Source organism: Anomaloglossus baeobatrachus, chromosome 3 (genome assembly GCF_048569485.1).
Source record: "Anomaloglossus baeobatrachus isolate aAnoBae1 chromosome 3, aAnoBae1.hap1, whole genome shotgun sequence".
NCBI classification, from domain to species: domain Eukaryota; kingdom Metazoa; phylum Chordata; class Amphibia; order Anura; family Aromobatidae; genus Anomaloglossus; species Anomaloglossus baeobatrachus.
Genome location: NC_134355.1, coordinates 11,824,617 through 11,839,871, shown reverse-complemented (window position 1 = coordinate 11,839,871; position 15,255 = coordinate 11,824,617).

Sequence of the window (15,255 nt, the reverse complement as noted above, 5' to 3'; positions counted from 1 at the left end):
CTGTGCACCTTTGTCTCCGACACGTGACAAGGCCGGATTACCTTACAGGTTTCCAATCATTGACTGCAAGCGGAAATCTTGAAATATTTGTAAGAACTGAGAAAAAGTGAAATTTTGAAGAATGTAACTTGTCATACAGTGACTAACCTTTATTTTCTGAGCCTTGAATTCTCCATCAATGTCCGGACTAATGGCCCAAACTTGCGCAGACAACGCATCAGACGTAAATTGCGGCCGCTCCTCGTTCCTTCATTCGCTTTATTTACTGTCTCTATTCATTGCCCGGGCTAAAGATGAATTATCGAAGGCCATTAGAGGCCGGGACAGAGGACCCATAATGGGACATTAGCCACAATTGTGAGAGGACGCACAGAGCGGCGCCGGCTCATTATCAGCGCGGGCTGTGATGGATGCATTAGGTATTGCACCGCCGTCATCTCCGCACTCCATGTCCTCATCAGTCAGCGGTGCCGAGACCGGGCCTGAGAATGGGCAGCGAATGTCGGGAACTGGGGCAGTCAGGGCTGTGAGGAGGACATGGAAGTACGGAGAAAAGAACGCAAATGTCTGCAGAGAAAGATGGACGATTTCATCCCCCAGAGCTCCATAAAGTGTAGGTGAAGGTTATTAAAGATCGTGATGCCTAAAATCAACATAAACAAGAAGACCTGAATCACCAGGCAGACGAAAAATTAAACTTAAAAGTTTTAAAATTATTGAAAACAAATGTTGAAAATTAAAATTGCGATTTTCTTGATTTAAAAACAAAAAACTAAAACAATAAGTTAATTCTGTGTCTCCGGTCCACAATAAATCTATCAAATTGTAACGTCAGAATTACTTTTTTTAAATGTAACGTCTTACAATCTTCTTGGGTAAGATAAAAACTTGCTAAGAAGCAAATCGGAGATAATGATCGTGATGCTTAGCAGTGCAGATGTGAATTCAGCTCTTTGATGGGATAAACACTTACTAGAAAGCAGTGTGGAGTACATTAGACTGCAGTAGTGAGAAGTATCGTACTGTGAATCTAGCACTAAGGTAGGATACATACTAACTAGCAGAAATAGTATGGTAGAAATTTACAGCAGTACTGAGCAGTGTAGCTGTGAATTTAGCTCTTTGGTGAGATAAACACTTACTAGAAAGCAGTGTGGAGCACTTTGTATTGCAGTAGTGAGAAGTATTGTAGTGGGAATCTAGCACTAAAGTAAGCTACATACCAAATAGTGGAAACAGCATGGTAGAAATTTACAGCAGCATTGAGCAGTGTAGATGTGAATTCAGCTCTTAGATTAAATAAAACTCTTACTAGAAGCAGCAGCGTGCAGGGCATTATATAGCAGCACTGAGCAGTGTAACGGTGAATTCATGTCTTGAGTAAGAAACTCTTCCAAAAAGTAGTATAGAGTACATTATAGAGCAGTACTAAGTAGTGCAGCTGTGATCTCAGCTCTTAGATGAAATAAAACACTTACTAGAAGCAACAGCATACAGGGCATTATACAGCAATGCTGAGAAGTGTAGCTGTGAATTCAGCATTATACAGCAGTACTGAGCAGTGTAGCTGTGAATTCAGCATTATACAGCAATGCTGAGAAGTGTAGCTGTGAATTCAGCATTATACAGCAGTGCTGAGCAGTGTAGCTGTGAATTCAGCATTATACAGCATTACTGAGCAGTGTAGCTGTGAATTCAGCATTATACAGCAGTGCTGAGCAGTGTAGCTGTGAATTCAGCATTATACAGCAGTGCTGAGCAGTGTAGCTGTGAATTCAGCATTATACAGCAATGCTGAGCAGTGTAGCTGTGAATTCAGCATTATACAGCAATACTGAGCAGTGTAGCTGTGAATTCAGCATTATACAGCAATACTGAGCAGTGTAGCTGTGAATTCAGCATTATACAGCAATGCTGAGCAGTGTAGCTGTGAATTCAGCATTATACAGCAATGCTGAGCAGTGTAGCTGTGAATTCAGCATTATACAGCAATGCTGAGCAGTGTAGCTGTGAATTCAGCATTATACAGCAGTGCTGAGCAGTGTAGCTGTGAATTCAGCATTATACAGCAATACTGAGCAGTGTAGCTGTGAATTCAGCATTATACAGCAATGCTGAGCAGTGTAGCTGTGAATTCAGCATTATACAGCAATGCTGAGAAGTGTAGCTGTGAATTCAGCATTATACAGCAGTGCTGAGCAGTGTAGCTGTGAATTCAGCATTATACAGCAGTGCTGAGCAGTGTAGCTGTGAATTCAGCATTATACAGCAGTGCTGAGCAGTGTAGCTGTGAATTCAGCATTATACAGCAATACTGAGCAGTGTAGCTGTGAATTCAGCATTATACAGCAGTGCTGAGCAGTGTAGCTGTGAATTCAGCATTATACAGCAATACTGAGCAGTGTAGCTGTGAATTCAGCATTATACAGCAATGCTGAGCAGTGTAGCTGTGAATTCAGCATTATACAGCAATACTGAGCAGTGTAGCTGTGAATTCAGCATTATACTGAGCAGTGTAGCTGTGAATTCAGCATTATACAGCAGTGCTGAGCAGTGTAGCTGTGAATTCAGCATTATACAGCAATACTGAGCAGTGTAGCTGTGAATTCAGCATTATACAGCAGTGCTGAGCAGTGTAGCTGTGAATTCAGCATTATACAGCAGTGCTGAGCAGTGTATCTGTGAATTCAGCATTATACAGCAGTGCTGAGCAGTGTAGCTGTGAATTCAGCATTATACAGCAATGCTGAACAGTGTAGCTGTGAATTCAGCATTATACAGCAATACTGAGCAGTGTAGCTGTGAATTCAGCATTATACAGCAATGCTGAACAGTGTAGCTGTGAATTCAGCATTATACAGCAGTGCTGAGTAGTGTAGCTGTGAATTCAGCATTATACAGCAATGCTGAGCAGTGTAGCTGTGAATTCAGCATTATACAGCAATACTGAGCAGTGTAGCTGTGAATTCAGCATTATACAGCAGTGCTGAGCAGTGTAGGTGTGAATTCAGCATTATACAGCAGTGCTGAGCAGTGTAGTTGTGAATTCAGCATTATACAGCAATGCTGAGCAGTGTAGCTGTGAATTCAGCATTATACAGCAATACTGAGCAGTGTAGCTGTGAATTCAGCATTATACAGCAGTGCTGAGCAGTGTAGCTGTGAATTCAGCATTATACAGCAGTGCTGAGCAGTGTAGCTGGGAATTCAGCATTATACAGCAGTGCTGAGCAGTGTAGGTGTGAATTCAGCATTATACAGCAGTGCTGAGCAGTGTAGCTGTGAATTCAGCATTATACAGCAATACTGAGCAGTGTAGCTGTGAATTCAGCATTATACAGCAATACTGAGCAGTGTAGCTGTGAATTCAGCATTATACAGCAATGCTGAGCAGTGTAGCTGTGAATTCAGCATTATACAGCAATGCTGAGCAGTGTAGCTGTGAATTCAGCATTATACAGCAGTGTAGCTGTGAATTCAGCATTATACAGCAGTGCTGAGCAGTGTAGCTGTGAATTCAGCATTATACAGCAATACTGAGCAGTGTAGCTGTGAATTCAGCATTATACAGCAGTGCTGAGCAGTGTAGCTGTGAATTCAGCATTATACAGCAATACTGAGCAGTGTAGCTGTGAATTCAGCATTATACAGCAATGCTGAGCAGTGTAGCTGTGAATTCAGCATTATACTGAGCAGTGTAGCTGTGAATTCAGCATTATACAGCAGTGCTGAGCAGTGTAGCTGTGAATTCAGCATTATACAGCAGTGCTGAGCAGTGTAGCTGTGAATTCAGCATTATACAGCAATGCTGAGCAGTGTAGCTGTGAATTCAGCATTATACAGCAGTGCTGAGCAGTGTAGCTGTGAATTCAGCATTATACAGCAATACTGAGCAGTGTAGCTGTGAATTCAGCATTATACAGCAGTGCTGAGCAGTGTAGCTGTGAATTCAGCATTATACAGCAGTGCTGAGCAGTGTAGCTGTGAATTCAGCATTATACAGCAGTGCTGAGCAGTGTAGCTGTGAATTCAGCATTATACAGCAATGCTGAGCAGTGTAGCTGTGAATTCAGCATTATACAGCAGTGCTGAGCAGTGTAGCTGTGAATTCAGCATTATACAGCAATGCTGAGCAGTGTAGCTGTGAATTCAGCATTATACAGCAGTGCTGAGCAGTGTAGCTGTGAATTCAGCATTATACAGCAATACTGAGCAGTGTAGCTGTGAATTCAGCATTATACAGCAATGCTGAGCAGTGTAGCTGTGAATTCAGCATTATACAGCAGTGCTGAGCAGTGTAGCTGTGAATTCAGCATTATACAGCAATACTGAGCAGTGTAGCTGTGAATTCAGCATTATACAGCAATACTGAGCAGTGTAGCTGTGAATTCAGCATTATACAGCAATACTGAGCAGTGTAGCTGTGAATTCAGCATTATACAGCAGTGCTGAGCAGTGTAGCTGTGAATTCAGCATTATACAGCAATACTGAGCAGTGTAGCTGTGAATTCAGCATTATACAGCAGTGCTGAGCAGTGTAGCTGTGAATTCAGCATTATACAGCAATACTGAGCAGTGTAGCTGTGAATTCAGCATTATACAGCAATACTGAGCAGTGTAGCTGTGAATTCAGCATTATACAGCAATACTGAGCAGTGTAGCTGTGAATTCAGCATTATACAGCAATACTGAGCAGTGTAGCTGTGAATTCAGCATTATACAGCAGTGCTGAGCAGTGTAGCTGTGAGTTCAGCATTATACAGCAGTGCTGAGCAGTTTAGCTGTGAATTCAGCATTATACAGCAATACTGAGCAGTGTAGCTGTGAATTCAGCATTATACAGCAGTGCTGAGCAGTGTAGCTGTGAGTTCAGCATTATACAGCAGTGCTGAGCAGTTTAGCTGTGAATTCAGCATTATACAGCAATACTGAGCAGTGTAGCTGTGAATTCAGCATTATACAGCAGTGCTGAGCAGTGTAGCTGTGAATTCAGCATTATACAGCAATACTGAGCAGTGTAGCTGTGAATTCAGCATTATACAGCAATGCTGAACAGTGTAGCTGTGAATTCAGCATTATACAGCAGTGCTGAGCAGTGTAGCTGTGAATTCAGCATTATACAGCAATACTGAGCAGTGTAGCTGTGAATTCAGCATTATACAGCAATACTGCTGAATGTGTAGCTGTGAATTCATATTTTAAATAAGAAACGTTTGCCAAGAAGCAGTATGGAGTACATTACAGCTCAGTACTAAGCAGTGCAGCTGTGATCTCAGCTCTTGCATGGGATAAGCACCTACAAGAAAACAGCAGTATGGGTCTGTGTGTGTCTGTATCTCCCTAACTCTGCACCTTCCTCTTTCCCCCCTCCCTTATCCATAGATTACAATAGGCAGCTGCATTTGGTCCCTTTGTGAGCAGTCAGTCTTGTTTTGATCAGGGCAGATTTTAGCAGCATTATAAATGATGAGTTTGGGGTGGGAGGGGGAGATGTATATACAGGGTTTGTTATTGGTGCTTGTACTATGTATTTATGTAAAGTTTGCTTAGTCAACTGCCACCATTGAACATCATTGCCATTTGTTTCCAAAATAATCGGGTCAAACAGCGCTTAAATATTGCTGCTATCCATTGCCCAGATAATAGCATCTTACAAAGCCCAATGTCATATAGTGGTAAATGGTACCACCGTACACTGGCCACATAGTAATTACAGTGTCTGTGTGCCAAATTAGAGCTTGAAGCCTCCAGCAGTGTCAGCTGCATCCTCCAAATGATCGGGCACATGGTGTACAACATGAATTATTTCAGGACCAGAAGGGGTTAATCACTGTAATAGTGCAGCTTTCCAATATACAGCCGGTGACATAAGTATTGAACACGCAGGAGCAGCGTACAGCGCGACGGAGCCTCGGGAAGTAAAGCACTCGCTTCGTTCTTGTTTTATTTCTTTTTTTAACTTCTCGAGTGCCGGATCCGGATCAAAGAACCGGAATTCCGGACCCGACCCCGGGAAACTTTGGAACTGCGTGGATCGGGACTTTTACAGTCCGGGTCCGCTCAGCTCTATCTGTGAGTCATTGTCCTGGATGAGTGATACATTGTAACAGGTCAGTGCAGGAGGGAGATTGGTGCTCGGATACAATGTAACAAACCCTCAGCATCTATACTGTTATAGAGGGTTTCCAGCTTCTGGATATAATCAGCTCTGTCCCATTCATTGGCCGCAAGCAGAGATCCTTTCCTTGTGATATTCGCTGATCCCCTGCAGTGCCCCCCTTATTTTCTTCAGGTAGCGGAGGAGTTACCCCGTCCTGTTATTCGCTATATTCCGCCATTTTTCTCTGTGCACATGAGTCGCCCATAAATCTTTCCGTGATGAATGCGGCTGAGCGGCCATAATTCAGGACTTGCAGAAATATTTATGAAGTGTAATAATTCAGCTGCAGTGAATATTTAGCGTGGGTGGTTGGATTTTGCAGCGCTGTTATTTGGCTGGGTCTCGCAGGCTTCAGCATTTGCCCCATAGAGTGGATGTGACTCTGTAGATCCTCCTGGTGCCATCAGATTAATCTTTGTCCACTTATCTCGGGATTCCCTGCTCCCTCCTTGATGATTATCACATTCAGCACCAGGAGTTCTGGCAATTGTTTTATTGGACTTGAAGGGTCCAAGCCATGTCAGAGCTGCTGGTATTATCAGCCCACGGCAAAGTCATAAATGGTTAATGCCCCTCTGGAGCCTTTATTTGTTTGTTTGATTTTTTTCAGTCCTAGAGTAGTACTTTAAATGTTAGTCCCCTGCCTCTAGTATTATACTCACTCGCCGGTGTTTTCACATTTTTATGGGGCCGCTTCAATCCCGTGGCGTCATGTGGTGACTGTAACTCCTTACTGGCCAAAAGTAAGAAGTTACATCACAAGCTGCTAATGCAAATTTATGAGGGCCAGGACAAGGCCAGAACGCGAGGCCAAAATGAAGCTAGAATACAAGGCCAGAAGGGGGCAAGGACGAAGCCAGGACAAGCCTAGAACAAGGACAGAAGGAGGCCAGGACTAAGCCTAGAACGGGGCCAGATTGGGACCAAAACAAAGAACTGGGTTAGGACGACCAGGACGAGGCCAGAAAGGGACAAGGTCAAAACGGGACCAGAATAAAGCAAGAATGGGGCCAGAATAAGGCCAGGACAAAACCAGGATGAGCCTAGAATGAAGACAGAATGAGGCCAGGATGAGCCTAAAATGAAGACAGAATGAGGCCAGGACAAAGCCAGGATGAGCATAGAATGAAGACAGAATGAGGCCAAAACAATAGGACCAGAACTAGGCCAGAATGGGGCCAGGACAGGGCAAGAACTTGAGGCCAGGAAGGGGCCAAAACAAGGTCAAAAATAGGTTAGGACAGGGTCAGGCTGAGGCCATGAAGGGACAAAGTAAGAACGGGACCAGAACAAGGCATGAATGGGACCAGAATGAGGCCAGAACGGGGCAAAGACGAGGTAAGGACAGGGCAAGAACTCGAGGTGAGAAGGAGGCCAGGACAAGCCTAGAATGAAGCCTGAAAAGAGCCAGAATGAGGTCAGAACAGGGCCAACACAAGGCCACAATGGGACCAGAATGAGGCCAGAATGGTGCCAGGACGAGGCCAGAACAGGGCAAGAACTTGAGACCAGAATGAGGTCAGAAGGGGGCCAGGAGGATCCTAGAATGGATCTAGAATGAGGTTAGAACGGGGCCACAACAGGACCAGAACGAGTCCAGAATGGGGCCAGGACAGGGCAAGAACTCAAGGCCAGAACGAGCCTATAATGAAGCCAGAATGAGGTCAGAACGGTGCGAAAACAAGGCCACAATGGGACCACAACGAGGCCAGGATGAGGCCAGGACAGAGCAAGAACTCGAGGCCAGAAGAAGCCAGGACGATCCTAGAATGAAGTCAGAATGAGGCTAGAATAAGGCCAAAATGGGGCAAGGATGATGCAAGGAGAGGGTAACAACTCAAGGCCAGAACGAGGCTAGGAAGGGGTCAGGATGATCCTAGAATGAATCCAGAAAAGGGCCAGAATGAGGCCACAAGGGGACCAGAACGAGACCAGAATGGAGAATGAGGCCAGAATGCAGCCAGAAGAAAAGTCCAGAATGAGGCTTTCATAGACTTGTATTGAGTTGTGATCTCTAGCGCCCTCCATGAAACACTGGAGCTGCCGGCTGGTCACAGATCCCACACCAAGATGAAGCTGCTGGAGGGTGAGTGTAAAGGCTGCTTTACACGAGTCGATATATTGTGCGATGCATCGTTGGGGTCACGGATTTTGTGACGCACTTCCGTCATTCGTAACGACATCTCCTCATGTGACAGCTCCTTGCGAGTCCAACCGATGCCTAATCGTTTGAAAATCGGCCATCGTGTACTCATCGTTTAATTCCATAAAATCGGTCAGTTTAGTCTTAATGAACGACACATTGCAAAGTGTGACACCGTGTAATCGGCCATCCTCGTAGTTATTTGTGACGTCATTAAACGTTCAGGGCGTATTTGTGGTTTTAAATAATCACGCCTAATCTAATCGGATTGGTTGTATCAGATGCGTTTTGATTGGTTATTACTGTTATAAAATACGGAGCTGTAGTCATGATGTGTGAACATTCAGCCTTGGCGTCATGCACAGTGTTTTATAGTGCATTACTCCTAATTTTTCTTACGTTTGTTTGTTCGCTGGATTTTCCGCCCTCACTCCTTGTTATCCCTTTTTTGTGGTAAGTTGTTATATGCCAATCTTTCCTTTTTGGATCAAAATCGACATTAACCAGACCACAAACAACAACCAAGAATGATGCTAAGGACACACGAGGCAACAAAGACAGACGTAGAAGAGAAACTATATATATGGGATGTAACCAATCAACCACATTAGCAGAACTGGATTGAGCAGGTCAGAATAATTCAGGGCGTGCAACAATCCAGACAACGTCACGGAGGGGTGTATAGTTTGCCTAATTACGCCCATACAAAAGACAGATTGACCAAAGGAAAACATGTGTGAAGCCTTTTGGATGTCCGCCATGGCCAATCAATATATCGATGAGCGCTTTGTGGTCGTTTGACAACACTCAACGTGTGACACATGGACAACTACCTATCAGCGATACAAACAAAAAAAAAAAAAGACTTTGCCAAATAAATCGCACGATGGATCGACTCGTGTAAAGCAGCCTTAACACAGGGGGCAGAAGACTTAGATTTGAAGCTCCACTCCAGCACTAAAATAAAATAACCCACTGGAGTGATGCTTTAACAAATCTGATTGTAGAGTGAATTTAGTGCAATTTTCACTGTTTTTGCTCATACATCTTACCCATGTGTACATGCTGCACTCATTTTACTGGGTTTTATAAGGAGAGCGTTCTCCCTAATGCTGCACATCTGACCTAAACCCTACCTGTCTTTTCAGGTGACTGTTCCTTAAGGTGTCCCATTATGAGCACATGAGGAATAACACTATTTCTGACCATTATTATAACCTGGCTTTTTCACCAGTTTCCACTGTGCAGGTTCTATTTCCATTTTTCAGGTGTTTCTGAGCTGGTGAGTGGAGACTCGCTGCTATGATGTCTCCCATACACAGCCCACACAGATATGAGGGATTCCTGCTCTCCTCTGTCTACATAGCTCATGTTCACAAGCAGCAGAAGCAGCATGGAGGACATTATACAGCAGCATGGAGGACATTATACAGCAGCATGGAGGACATTATACAGCAGCATGGAGGACATTATACAGCAGCATGGAGGTCATTATACAGCAGCATGGAGGTCATTATACAGCAGCATGGAGGACATTATACAGCAGCATGGAGGTCATTATACAGCAGCATGGAGGTCATTATACAGCAGCATGGAGGACATTATACAGCAGCATGGAGGACATTATACAGCAGCATGGAGGACATTATACAGCAGCACTGAGCAGAGTAACTGTGTATCCAGCACAGAGGTGAGCTAAAATGCTTACTAGAAAGCATAAGCAGAATGGATGACATTATAAAGCAGTACTGAGCAATGTTTACTAGGAAGCAAAAGCAGCTTAGAAGACAATATATACGGTAGCAGTAATGAGTGATGTTGCTGTGAATTCAGTTCTTGTAAGATTAACACTAAATAGAAATCATCAGCAGCATGGAGGATATTACACAGCAGTACGGACAATGTATTTCTCAATCCAGCACTGTGGTGATATAAAGCAATAGAAAACGGCAGCATTGAGGACATTATACAGCAGTAGATTGCAGTTTAGCTGTAAATCTATCTTTGAAGTAAGCTAAAACCTTACAAGAGCCGCAGCATGGAGGCAGATACACAGCAGCACTGAGCAGTGTAGCTGTGCAGCCTGTAATGTAATGCTGGAAGCTGTAGTACCCGTGTGTCTGAGCTCCTCGTCCCCTCTCCACAGACGCCATTAGTAAGCTGGATGCTCATCCTAATGTGATCAGGAGAGACTTTATGACTTTTCAGACTGAATGCTGAGTTCCGGATGTGGAGAGAGAAGAGGCTCATAAGTGGAAAAAGAAGAGTATTTTTCTGATGATACGTTACAGTTTTTTATATTCACTTGTACCATTCATCTGTGCAAAGCTTGTTGAAACGGTGACCATTTAATAGAAGACGTCCTCCTCTGAAGGATCAAGTCATCACCAGGACTGGGTGTGAGAAAGCAAAAAGCTGATATTCAAATGTATATATAGGTCCACATGGATCCAAAGTGTGTCCTTATGGCCTCTGTCATACTGGTAGAGGCTGGTCTAGCTGCGGGGGTCACTTTTGGCTGGATAGTGGCCTAGGTTTTATGTTATACATCTGGAAATCCTCCTGACATATACCTCCAGTGTGTGCAGTAATGTATACCCCCACAAATGTACATAGGAGGGGGTAACAGATACAAGACATTGCCCATTATAGGGAACGCAGCTTCTGGGCTACCTATATCCAGAGTTAAAGGAGTTGTCCACAACGTTTACAATGATTGCCTGTCCTTAGGATCGGTCATGAATATCTGATCCGCTGGGGTCCGACACCCGGCACCCCCGCGGATTAGCTGTATTCGGTGCTGGTGGCAGCAGTGGCCGGAAATCCTTAATTCTGGATCTGCTCTGTCTTCCGATAGTGGCTGTGGCAGGATACTGCGCACCATTCACATCAATAGGAGGCAGATGTGCAGTACCCGGCACCCCCGCCGATCAGCTGTTCTCGGTGCCGGTGGTGGCAGCAGGTGGCCGGAAATGCTCAGTTCTGGAGCTGCCCTGTCTTCTGCTAGCGGCTGTGGCCGGATACTGCGCACCATTCACATCAATAGGAGGCAGATGTGCAGTACTCGGCACTCCCACCGATCAGCTGTTCTCGGTGTCGGCGGTGGCAGCAGGTGGCCGGAAATGCTCAGTTCTGGAGCTACCCTGTCTTCTGCTAGCGGCTGTGGCCGGATACTGCGCACCATTCACATCAATAGGAGGCAGATGTGCAGTACCCGGCACCCCCGCCGATCAGCTGTTCTCGGTGGCAGCGGTGGCAGCAGGTGGCCGGAAATGCTCAGTTCTGGAGCTGCCCTGTCTTCTGCTAGCGGCTGTGGCCGGATACTGCGCACCATTCACATCAATAGGAGGCAGATGTGCAGTACTCGGCACTCCCACCGATCAGCTGTTCTCGGTGTCGGCGGTGGCAGCAGGTGGCCGGAAATGCTCAGTTCTGGAGCTACCCTGTCTTCTGCTAGCGGCTGTGGCCGGATACTGCGCACCATTCACATCAATAGGAGGCAGATGTGCAGTACCCGGCACCCCCGCCGATCAGCTGTTCTCGGTGGCAGCGGTGGCAGCAGGTGGCCGGAAATGCTCAGTTCTGGAGCTGCCCTGTCTTCTGCTAGCGGCTGTGGCCGGATACTGCGCACCATTCACATCAATAGGAGGCAGATGTGCAGTACTCGGCACTCCCACCGATCAGCTGTTCTCGGTGTCGGCGGTGGCAGCAGGTGGCCGGAAATGCTCAGTTCTGGAGCTACCCTGTCTTCTGTTAGCGGCTGTGGCCGGATACTGCGCACCATTCACATCAATAGGAGGCAGATGTGCAGTACCCGGCACCCCCGCCGATCAGCTGTTCTCGGTGGCAGCGGTGGCAGCAGGTGGCCGGAAATGCTCAGTTCTGGAGCTGCCCTGTCTTCTGCTAGCGGCTGTGGCCGGATACTGCGCACCATTCACATCAATAGGAGGCAGATGTGCAGTACCCGGCACTCCCGCCGATCAGCTGTTCTTGGTGTTGGTGGTGGCAGCAGGTGGCCGGAAATGCTCAGTTCTGGAGCTGCCCAGTCTTCTGATGGCGGTCATGGCCGGGTACTGTACATCCGCCTCCCATTCATATCAGTAGGAGCAGATGTGCAGTACCCGGCCGTGGCCACCATCAGAAGACAAGCAGATCCAGAACGGGACATTCCCAGCAACTGCCAGCACCTAGAACAGCTGATCGGCGGGGGTGCAGGGTGTCGGACCCCAGACGATGAGACATTGACAACCTATCCTAAGGATTGGCCATCAGTGTAAACGTAGTGGACAACCTCTTTAAGGCTTGGTTTGCCTTCACCAGGGTAAAGGGCCCATTTGCTCCCAAGGCTCTGTATCAGGCAGGATGATAAGCGCTTACCCTGGAGCCCACCAGTGTCCCCTGGTACACCCCTACCCACATCATAGGAGGGCTCCTGCCATTTTAATGCTGACACCGTGCAGAAAAAAAAAGACCGGATTGTCCCTTTTCTTCTTTTTTCTTTGCTTTCTTAGATCTCCGTTGTATTTAATGAGCGAACGATAAAATGTAATTATTTTCAGGAGTTTGGAAGCAGAAGGAGATTTCTAGGTCATTAGGAAATCATTGATGAAACGTCTTCTCGGCTGAGCACCGAGCTGCGGACAAGTTGGCGAAACATCAGAGATACCGAACTGATTAAAGCTTATACAAAGACTCGCGCTTCAGTGCTTGTTATTCCTGACAACATGACAACTCCTGCAGAGAGCGTGCACCGGTATAGATGGGGCTCGTGAGCAAACACTGCCAGCAATACAATGGGGTATGTCAAGTGTCTGACAACCCCAACAGAACATGTTAGGGTAATAGAGGGGATTCCTCCTACTGAGATCCCCTTCGTCAATGACTGGCCCAAACATTAACATAGGGTCTTGTGTAATTCTGCTCCCAGTGTCATCTGCACAGACTGGAAAGCTCCAATCCATATATCAGTAACTCTAGTAGGTGCAGCGTCTTGGAGATCCATGATCTTCATCTATATGTTCCATATGCAGAGGTGTGGACTTACTTGCAGGAATCACAAGAGCAGTCAGGATTCAACAGAGCAAGATGGGAGAATAGCCAAAAATGAAACCAATGGTCGGACCCAGGAGAATGAAAAACAGAAACCAAGCAAGAAATCCAAAGAGAGAAACAGGAGTGATAGCCAAGAACAAGGTGAGTGACAGCCACAGGGGAAGAGACTAAGGAACGACAAGTGGATGTGCCGAATATATGCTCAGATAACTTTGACCGAAGTTTCAGACCTTAATTATCCTGTTAGGGTTACGGCTTCTTCAATATCATCAGGCGATGCAAATGTCACAGCTTTATAAAAACCCAACCTCCTCTAACCTTGTGCCAAAACACAGCAGCCATAGGTTCTTCTAAGCTGCTGCCTAGCACTCTGAAAATGGTGGCTGCCCACAATGCAGGAGATGGCTGTAAGAAGATAGCAAAATGTTTTCAAGTTACTCTTTCCGCAGTTTGAAATGTAATTTAGAAATGGCAGAAACCATGAACAGTGGAGGTGAAGATAAGGTGTGGAAGACCAAGCTAAATTTCTGTGAGAGCTGCTTATAGGATTTCTAGAGAGGCAAATTAGCCCCTGTGTGACTGCAAAAGACCTTCAGGAAGATTTAGCGGACTCTCAAGTTGTGATACATTTTTCTACTGTTCAGAGACACCTGCACAATATGGCCTTCATGGAAGAGTCATCAGAACAACACCTCTCCTGCGTCCTCACCATAAAATTCAGTATCAGAAGTCTGTAAAAAATCATCTACACAAATCTAGTGCATTGTGGAAACAAGTCCTGTAGACCGATGAGGTTAAAATAGAATTCCATGGTCACAATGATCAAATGTATGTGTGGAGAAAAAAGGGCACATAATTTCAGGAAAACAACATCTCACCAACCATTAAGCATGGGGGTGGATCAATCATGCTTTGGGGTTGTGTTGCAGCCAATGGCACGAGGAACATTTCACAGGTAGAGGGAAGAACGGATTCAATGAAATTTCAACAAATTCTTAATGGAAATATAACTTTGTAAAAATTGCTGAAATTGAAAAGGGGAGAAGAGAGGAGACAAGAGGGAGAAAAGAGGAGAAGAGGGGATGTCTTCTACAAATGGATAATAATCCTAAACATACATCAAAATCCACAATAGACAAACTCAAAAGATGCAAGCTGAAGGTTTTACAATGGCCTGACAGTCCCCTGATCTGAACATCATTTAAAATCTGTGACTAGAGCTCAAAAGAGCCGTGCATGCAAGACGAGCCAGGAATCTCATAGAACTGGAAGACGTCTCCAAGGAAGAGCAGTGCATGCAAGACGAGCCAGGAATCTCATAGAACTGGAAGACGTCTCCAAGGAAAAGCAATGCATGCAAGCTGAGCCAGGAATCTCACAGAACAGGAAGATAAGCCATGAATCTCACAGAACTATAAGATGTTTCAAAGGAAGAGCAGTGCATGCAAGACGTGCCAGGAATCTCACAGAACTGGAAGATAAGCCAGGAATCTCACAGAACAGGAAGATGTTTCAAAGGAAGAGCAGTGCATGCAAGACGAGCCAGGAATCTCACAGAACTGGAAGACGTCTCCAAGGAAAAGCAATATATGCAAGATGAGCCAGGATTCTCACTAAACTGGAAGATGAGCCGAGAATCTCACAGAACTGGAAGATGTTTCTAAGGAAGAGCAGTGCATGCAAGATGAGTCAGGAATCTCACAGAACTGGAAGACACCTCCAAGGAAGAATGGATGAAAATCCCTCAAACATGAACTGAAAGACTTTTGGCTGCTACAAAAAGCATTTACAAGCTGTGATACTTGCCAAAAGGGGGAGCAACTAGGTACTAACCATGCAGGGTGCACAGACTTTTGCATCAACCCATTTTTCTTTTTTGTCAATTTAAAAATGTAAAAAA